General features: G+C 40.0%; 1 protein-coding gene across 2 annotated transcripts in view; it reads left to right on the top strand.

The window, feature by feature from the left end:
* The first annotated feature begins 5872 nt into the window (after positions 1 to 5872).
* Positions 5873 to 6784, top strand: part of LOC132860067 (zinc finger and BTB domain-containing protein 7C) — a 23874-nt gene continuing 22962 nt past the window's right edge. Inside the window, exon 1 of one of the 2 annotated variants that reach the window (XM_060891127.1) lies at positions 5873 to 6105. The gene's annotated coding sequence lies outside the window, so the exon portion shown is untranslated. The remainder of the gene's footprint in view (positions 6106 to 6784) is intronic. The other variant, XM_060891126.1, reaches the window with a different exon arrangement.

Here is a 6784-nt window from a genome sequence, read left to right as displayed (position 1 = left end):
GGAAAACCTTTATAAATACATAAAGAGTTTGAGTGTTTAATTAATAAACAGTTGTAATTATTGGAACATTTCTGAACAAACACTTCATGATGCACAGATACTGAAACATAACAGTGTGAGGGTGATAACAGTAAATAGCTGTAACTATAGCATGAGGAATACCAGATTATTTTTTTTTCACGCAAAAGTGAGCAGGACCTTTAACGCAGCTGTGTTTGTCTCTGGGTGTGCCTGAGGTACAGAGCATCCTGATTCACTTGCCAGAGGTCGATTCGTCTCCTGAGAGACTCAACCCTCTGCTCAAAGTAGGAGTTAAATGCAGTTAGGAGCTCGGAGATGACAATCAGCATGACAACAACTCTCTCAGCTGTTAACACACTAAACTCCAGTGTTGGTCAGATTCTGAGATCTGCTGAAGTTAACAGAGGACATGAGCAGCACCGGTTAACAAATATCACAATGTACACAGGCTGTGATTACGAATGACTGTAGAAACACCTGGTGACACCTGGTTTATATGCAATAAAAAAGAGAAGGACAGAGGAAGCTTAAGTTCTCCTGATGGCACGTGAGGTTGAGGAATCAGTAACATCATGTGAAAATGTGTAGAAAGTGTCATACATGAAAATATAGGAATACAAATAATCATGTGAAAATGAAGGAATCATTTGAGAAAGAATCGATCGTACATATAAACGAACGGTGTGCAAAAAAGAATCATGTGAAAATGAATGAACCATTTGAGAAAGAATCACGTGTACATTTAAACAAACGGTGTGCACAAAAAGAATCGCGTGTCATGTCGAAAGAATCACATGAACATGAACGAGTTATGTGTTAAAAGAATCACATCAAAGCGAAAGAATAACGAAAAATAGAACGACGTGTGGAAGTCAAAGAGCCATGTGTAAAAAAAAGAATTGTGCATCATGAACGAATCACATGTAAAAAGAACCGCGTGGAAATAAAGAGATCCTTTGTGAAAAGAATCACATAAAAAAATGAATCAATTGTAAAATCAAAATCATGTGGAAAAAAATAAAAGAAAAAGTGATAAATTAGGTGGGTGCAAAAGAATAAAAAAAAAAACGAATGAATCATTTGGAAAATGTTCTTTTCTTTCTAATTCATCTGACTTTACAAAGCACACTTTATGATAATCTGTGAAGGTACAAACATTATTTTTTTTAAAATCACATCATGTACCTTTTAAGTGGGAAACTTAATGATCATTTTTCATTTCAATGTTTCATTTCCTTTCCACGTGATAAAAGATAAAAAGGAAAAAAAAATCAACTTTGAATGAGAGGGTATGATAACAGGAAAGAGCATTCAGACGTTCTGATATCGTAGGGACAGTTTCTAGGTACCACTGTGGAAAATGCTTTCATTCTGCCCTAAAGATCAAACCTGCAGATTTTTTTTAAAGATTTTACAGAGTTGTACGCGTGCATGGGTAAGTGGAAACCCCCCCCTCCGTTTGTGCACGCAGACGGACGTGTGTTACTGGGGTATGAGAAGATGAAAGACACTGTGAGGAAGTGGTTCGTTTTGCCAATTCAGCTGAAAGAAAAGATAGATAGAGAGAGAGGGTGAGAGAGAGAGAGAGAGACGGGGGTGACGAAGTGTCACAACCTCACTTCTGATCAGATAGGTATAAAATTTCCACAATTTTGAAAGATTTTTCAGATTTTTTTTTTTTTTCATCGAACTGCTGAATGAATCATTTTCTGAAATGTGAACGTTTCCTAATAGCACCAATTTTTTTTGGTCTTAATTATCACCAGAAGTCTAAAAAAATAAAAACTTTAAAAAACAGTCAAAACAAAGCAAAATAAACCCAGTATCGCAACAGAAAACAGCAACCTTTCTGGTCTTTCCCCTAATTACTCATAGATCGTCTGGTCTCTGCCAGCGAGCGACTGAAACTAACCGTTCCTGTCCCCTGATATCGAATCGTGGCCTAAACGATTAGCCTGACGTAACCCCGGTGTAATCTAGATGTCTAAATGATGGAGCGTGTGTTAGGCTGGACGAAACGGTACTGTGTGTAATGTGTGTAATGTGTTTGAGCAGCTACTAACTTCATTGTGAAATTATCTCCGTAGCTCACGCCTGTTTTCCCAATCTTCATCTGCACAAAGCTCACACAATGCGAGCCCCACACCCTCTTCAGAAGCCACTTAATCGCTCGCACCAACCCAGCCGATAGCACCGCTCCCTTATGCTCCCTTACACTCAGCGCTGATTAATGTGCTGAGAAAAAGCCATGAAAGGTTTTACCTGAAGTGCGTACAGAATGTTGGAGCAATCGTGCTGAAATGTAAAACATGGAACGAGTTCACGCACACGTTCGCCATTTGGTCCGACATTTCCATATCCCCATGTAAACACATACCAGAGCACCCTGGTTTTTAATTACCGACCCTGACTGATTTAGGAAACAGTCAAACATCATGATTTTACGTGAAAGCGGCAACTTCAGTTGTTGAAGTGGTGAAATTTTTTGGACGCTTGCTGTCGCTGATTATTTTCCTAGAACAAAGACTCCACATGTTTTTTCTGAGTTATATCACTCCTACAGTATATAAACCCTATGTGAGATCTGATATGAAAGAAGTGTATTTAGAAAAAAAACACTGACGTAAAAAGATGGATCTTATCAGTTTGGATGCGCTGTATGCCACGAGTTGGTTGTTTTCTGTTTGTCTCGTCGCCCGTATGAAATTTTCGTATTCTCAAGAACAAGAGAGGACATCTGTAGGGATCATTTTTGTAAGTAGCAGTTGAACTGATTTGATTTTGTCAAGGGACGAGGGGCGAAATAACTTGTCTTCAGTAACAGGAAGTACATTGTAATTGCATTTCAGGTATAAAAAACAAGAAGGACCAGTGTTTGAGGTATCTTCACCTATGCTGTCGGGTTCTCCCTGTTTTTATCAGCTCTGATTTGAAATGTCGATTTGTCTAGGATTAGTTAGAGGGTGAGGGTTAGTGTTAGTGTGAGGGTGAGGGTTAGTGTTAGTGTGAGGGTGAGGGTGAGGGTTAGTGTTAGTGTTAGTGTGAGTGTGAGGGTGAGGGTTAGTGTGAGGGTTAGTGTTAGGGTGAGGGTTAGGGTTAGTGTTAGGTTGAGGGTGAGTGTTAGGGTTAGTGTTAGTGTTAGGGTTGGGGTTAGGGTTAGTGTAAGGGTTAGTGTTAGGGTGAGTGTTAGGGTTAGGGTGAGGGTTAGGGTTAGTGTTAGGGTGATGGTAGGGTTAGTGTTAGGTTTAGTGTTAGGATGAGGGTGAGAGTTAAGGTGAGGGTTAGTGTTAGGTTTAGTGTTAGGTTAAGGGTGAGTGTTAGGGTGAGGATTAGTGTTACATTTAGTGTTAGGGTGAGCGTTGGTGTTAGGTTTAGTGTTAGGATTAGGGTTAGTGTTAGGTTTAGTCTTAGGTTGAGGGTTAGGGTGAGTGTTAGTGTTAGTGTTAGGATTAGGGTTAGTGTTAGGTTTAGTCTTAGGTTGAGGGTTAGGGTGAGTGTTAGTGTTAGGTTGAGGGTGAGTGTTAGGATTAGTGCTAGGTTGAGGGTAAGTGTTAGTGTTAGGGTGAGGGTTAGGGTTAGTGTTAGGGTGAGTGTTAGTGTTAGGGTGAGTGTTAGGGTGAGGGTGAGTGTTAGTGTGAGGGTGAGTGTTAGGGTGAGTGTTAGGGTGAGTGTTAGTGTTAGTGTTAGGGTGAGTGTTAGTGTTAGGGTGAGTGTTAGGGTTAGTGTTAGGGTGAGTGTTAGTGTGAGGGTGAGTGTTAGGGTGAGTGTTAGTGTTAGGGTGAGTGTTAGTGTTAGGGTGAGTGTTAGTGCGAGGGTGAGTGTTAGGGTGAGTGTTAGTGTGAGGGTGAGTGTTAGTGTGAGTGTTATAGTGTGAGTGTTAGTGTTAGAGTGAGTGTTAGTGTTAGTGTGAGGGTGAGTGTTAGGGTGAGTGTTAGGGTGAGTGTTAGTGTTAGGGTGAGTGTTAGGGTGAGTGTTAGTGTTAGTGTGAATGTTAGTGTTAGGGTGAGTGTTAGTGTGAGGGTTAGATGTCAGACATCACAAGCACTGAGCTACAAAGTCAGCTGATGTGATAGAACCTGGAAACGTATTTCTTTTCGTTAAAAAAATCACATTAAAATTGAATAAAAACAAAAGTCTTGAAACTTAACACCTGATGGAATGGACATTTTTATAAAGGTGTGTGTGTGTGTGTGTGTGTGTGTGTGTGTGTGTGTGTGTGTGTGAGGACAGTTTTATTGTAAATCTCTTTCCTGCCCACTTCTACAGAGATATATCTTTCCACTATATATATTTTTTCCTGCTCTCTCTCTCTCTCTCTCTCTCTCTCTCTCTCTCTCTCACACACACACACACACACACACACACACACACACACACACACACACACACATATTAACTTAGTCGGTCAGATTTTCCCAAAATCTATACAGATGAGTCATTTATAGACGCAGAGTTAAGACGACTGAACAAATCTCTCAGGTGTTAACAAACAACGTCGACTTTTATCCATTGTGTTTTGTATGAAAATTAAAAACGCATTCCGGGGCATTCCACACACTATACACATACACTCTACACATACATATACACAATACACAATATACACACACTATACTGTACATACACATACTATACACACACTCTACACATACACAATACACAATATACACACACTATACTGTACATACACATACTATACACACACTCTACACATACACAATACACAATATACACACACTATACTGTACATACACATACTATACACACACACACTCTACACATACACAATACACAATATAAACACACTATACTGTACATACACATACAAATACATATACACACTACACACTATACATACATTTTGCACACATACACACACTACACATACACATACTATACACACACTCTACACATACACAATACACAATATACACACACTATACATACACTACACATACACATACATATACACACTACGCACACACTATACAGTACATACATTTTACACACTATGCACACATACACACACTACACATACACATACTGTACACACACACACTCTACACATACACATTCATATACACACTACACACATACACGCACTACACATTCACTACATACACTACAAACATACACGGACATACACACACACTACACACTATGCATACACCATACATACATTTTACACACACTACACTCACACATACACATCTCACACACATATACACACACTACATATAGACTACATATACACTATACACACTATACACACTGCACGCACATGCACAACTCACTGATGCTTTATTACCACTTCACTTCATTTGACTTTATTCCACAGGACACTGTGTGGATCCAGTGTCCTTACTGACTTACAGAGACGCGTGGGCTCGTTAGTTTTGGCGCTCTGTCTGTAACGTCGTGTCGTTTCTGTAATAGTTTGATGCTGTGATAAATCACTTGCCCTCAGGGATCAGTAAAGTGATCTATCTATCCGTTTCTCTTTCGAAGAACATGCACACATCTTACTTTCTTTGTTTCTCTTTCCTTCGAGTGGGCTCTAGAAATCAGTTCAGAATAATAATCTATTCATTAACATTAATAACAGCATTAATAACACCAGTCTTTTCAGATCACTTGATGATTCTTTGATTCTTTTCTGTGCTGTAGGATGAATCTGAGTGTGATTTTCCTGCTGCAGGTTGTAGGTGCAGGTACACTGTTAGTGCATGTGCATACGTGTGTGTGTGTGGGTGTGTGTGTGTGTGTTACACTCCCAGCTCGACAAGCTGTGGCTCAGGTGGACGCTGCCAAAATACTTTCAGTGTAGAGGGAGGGCTGTAGGTGGGTGCACACATTTTGTTTGGTTCACTACACTGATCTCTCTCTCTCGCTCTCTCATTCTCTCTCTCACTCTCTTTCTCTCTCTCCTTGAATCAGTGACACACCTTCCTGCATGTAGCTCAACTCTTCTCCTTATCGCTCTCTCCGTCTGACGTTCGCTCTCACTTTCGCATGCTTCAGAGGGAAGATAGCAGACTGTTTCCTGACACTGACGGAACTCAACTCAGCCAGCGGCAACAAAAGGTCAGTGATGTCTCTCTCTCTCTCTCTCTCTCTCTCTCTCTCGCTGTCTGTCTCTCTCTCTCTCACACACACACACACATAGTCACTTGTCTCTCTCACTGTTCCATCACTGTATATGCTGTTTGTATGCATGGATTTAGAACGTATCAGTTGACAGCAAACCGTCTAGAAGTTCACTTAAATGAAAGTGTTTACTGTGCAGTCTGGTATTCCTGACATCCTCTCTCTCTCTCTCTCTCTCTCTCACACACTTTCTTTTTCAGTTTAATTACAAAGTCTAATACAGTTAAAGGATATGACCGGTCAGACATAGTAACTTATCAAAAAGTTTGTAGGAATATCAATTGCTAAAATTCTCTCAGAGCATCGAAAGCTTCATTATAAGAATACTTCCGTACAATCTAATTAAATCTGACTCACGCTGCAGAATGTGCAGTGCTGAAAAGCTTTGATGACCTGAAACTACTTTTTTTTAGAACATCATCCACATTTGCATCAATTAATGAATTCACGTTTTGCATCAATTAATGAATAAACGACACCTAGGCCGTATGTGTGTGTGTGTGTGTGTGAGTGTGAGTATTTACTTGCAGCCCCAGTGAGTGTGAGAGGAAAGTGAGAAAGTGTGAAATCCAGGGTGTATTTTTTTTTGTCTTGAAGGGTCAAGGATACTCTGAAG

This window comes from Tachysurus vachellii, chromosome 17 (genome assembly GCF_030014155.1).
Source record: "Tachysurus vachellii isolate PV-2020 chromosome 17, HZAU_Pvac_v1, whole genome shotgun sequence".
Lineage (NCBI taxonomy): Eukaryota > Metazoa > Chordata > Actinopteri > Siluriformes > Bagridae > Tachysurus > Tachysurus vachellii.
The sequence above is the reverse complement of the archived record's forward strand: the minus strand, read 5'-3'. Positions and strand labels throughout refer to the sequence as shown.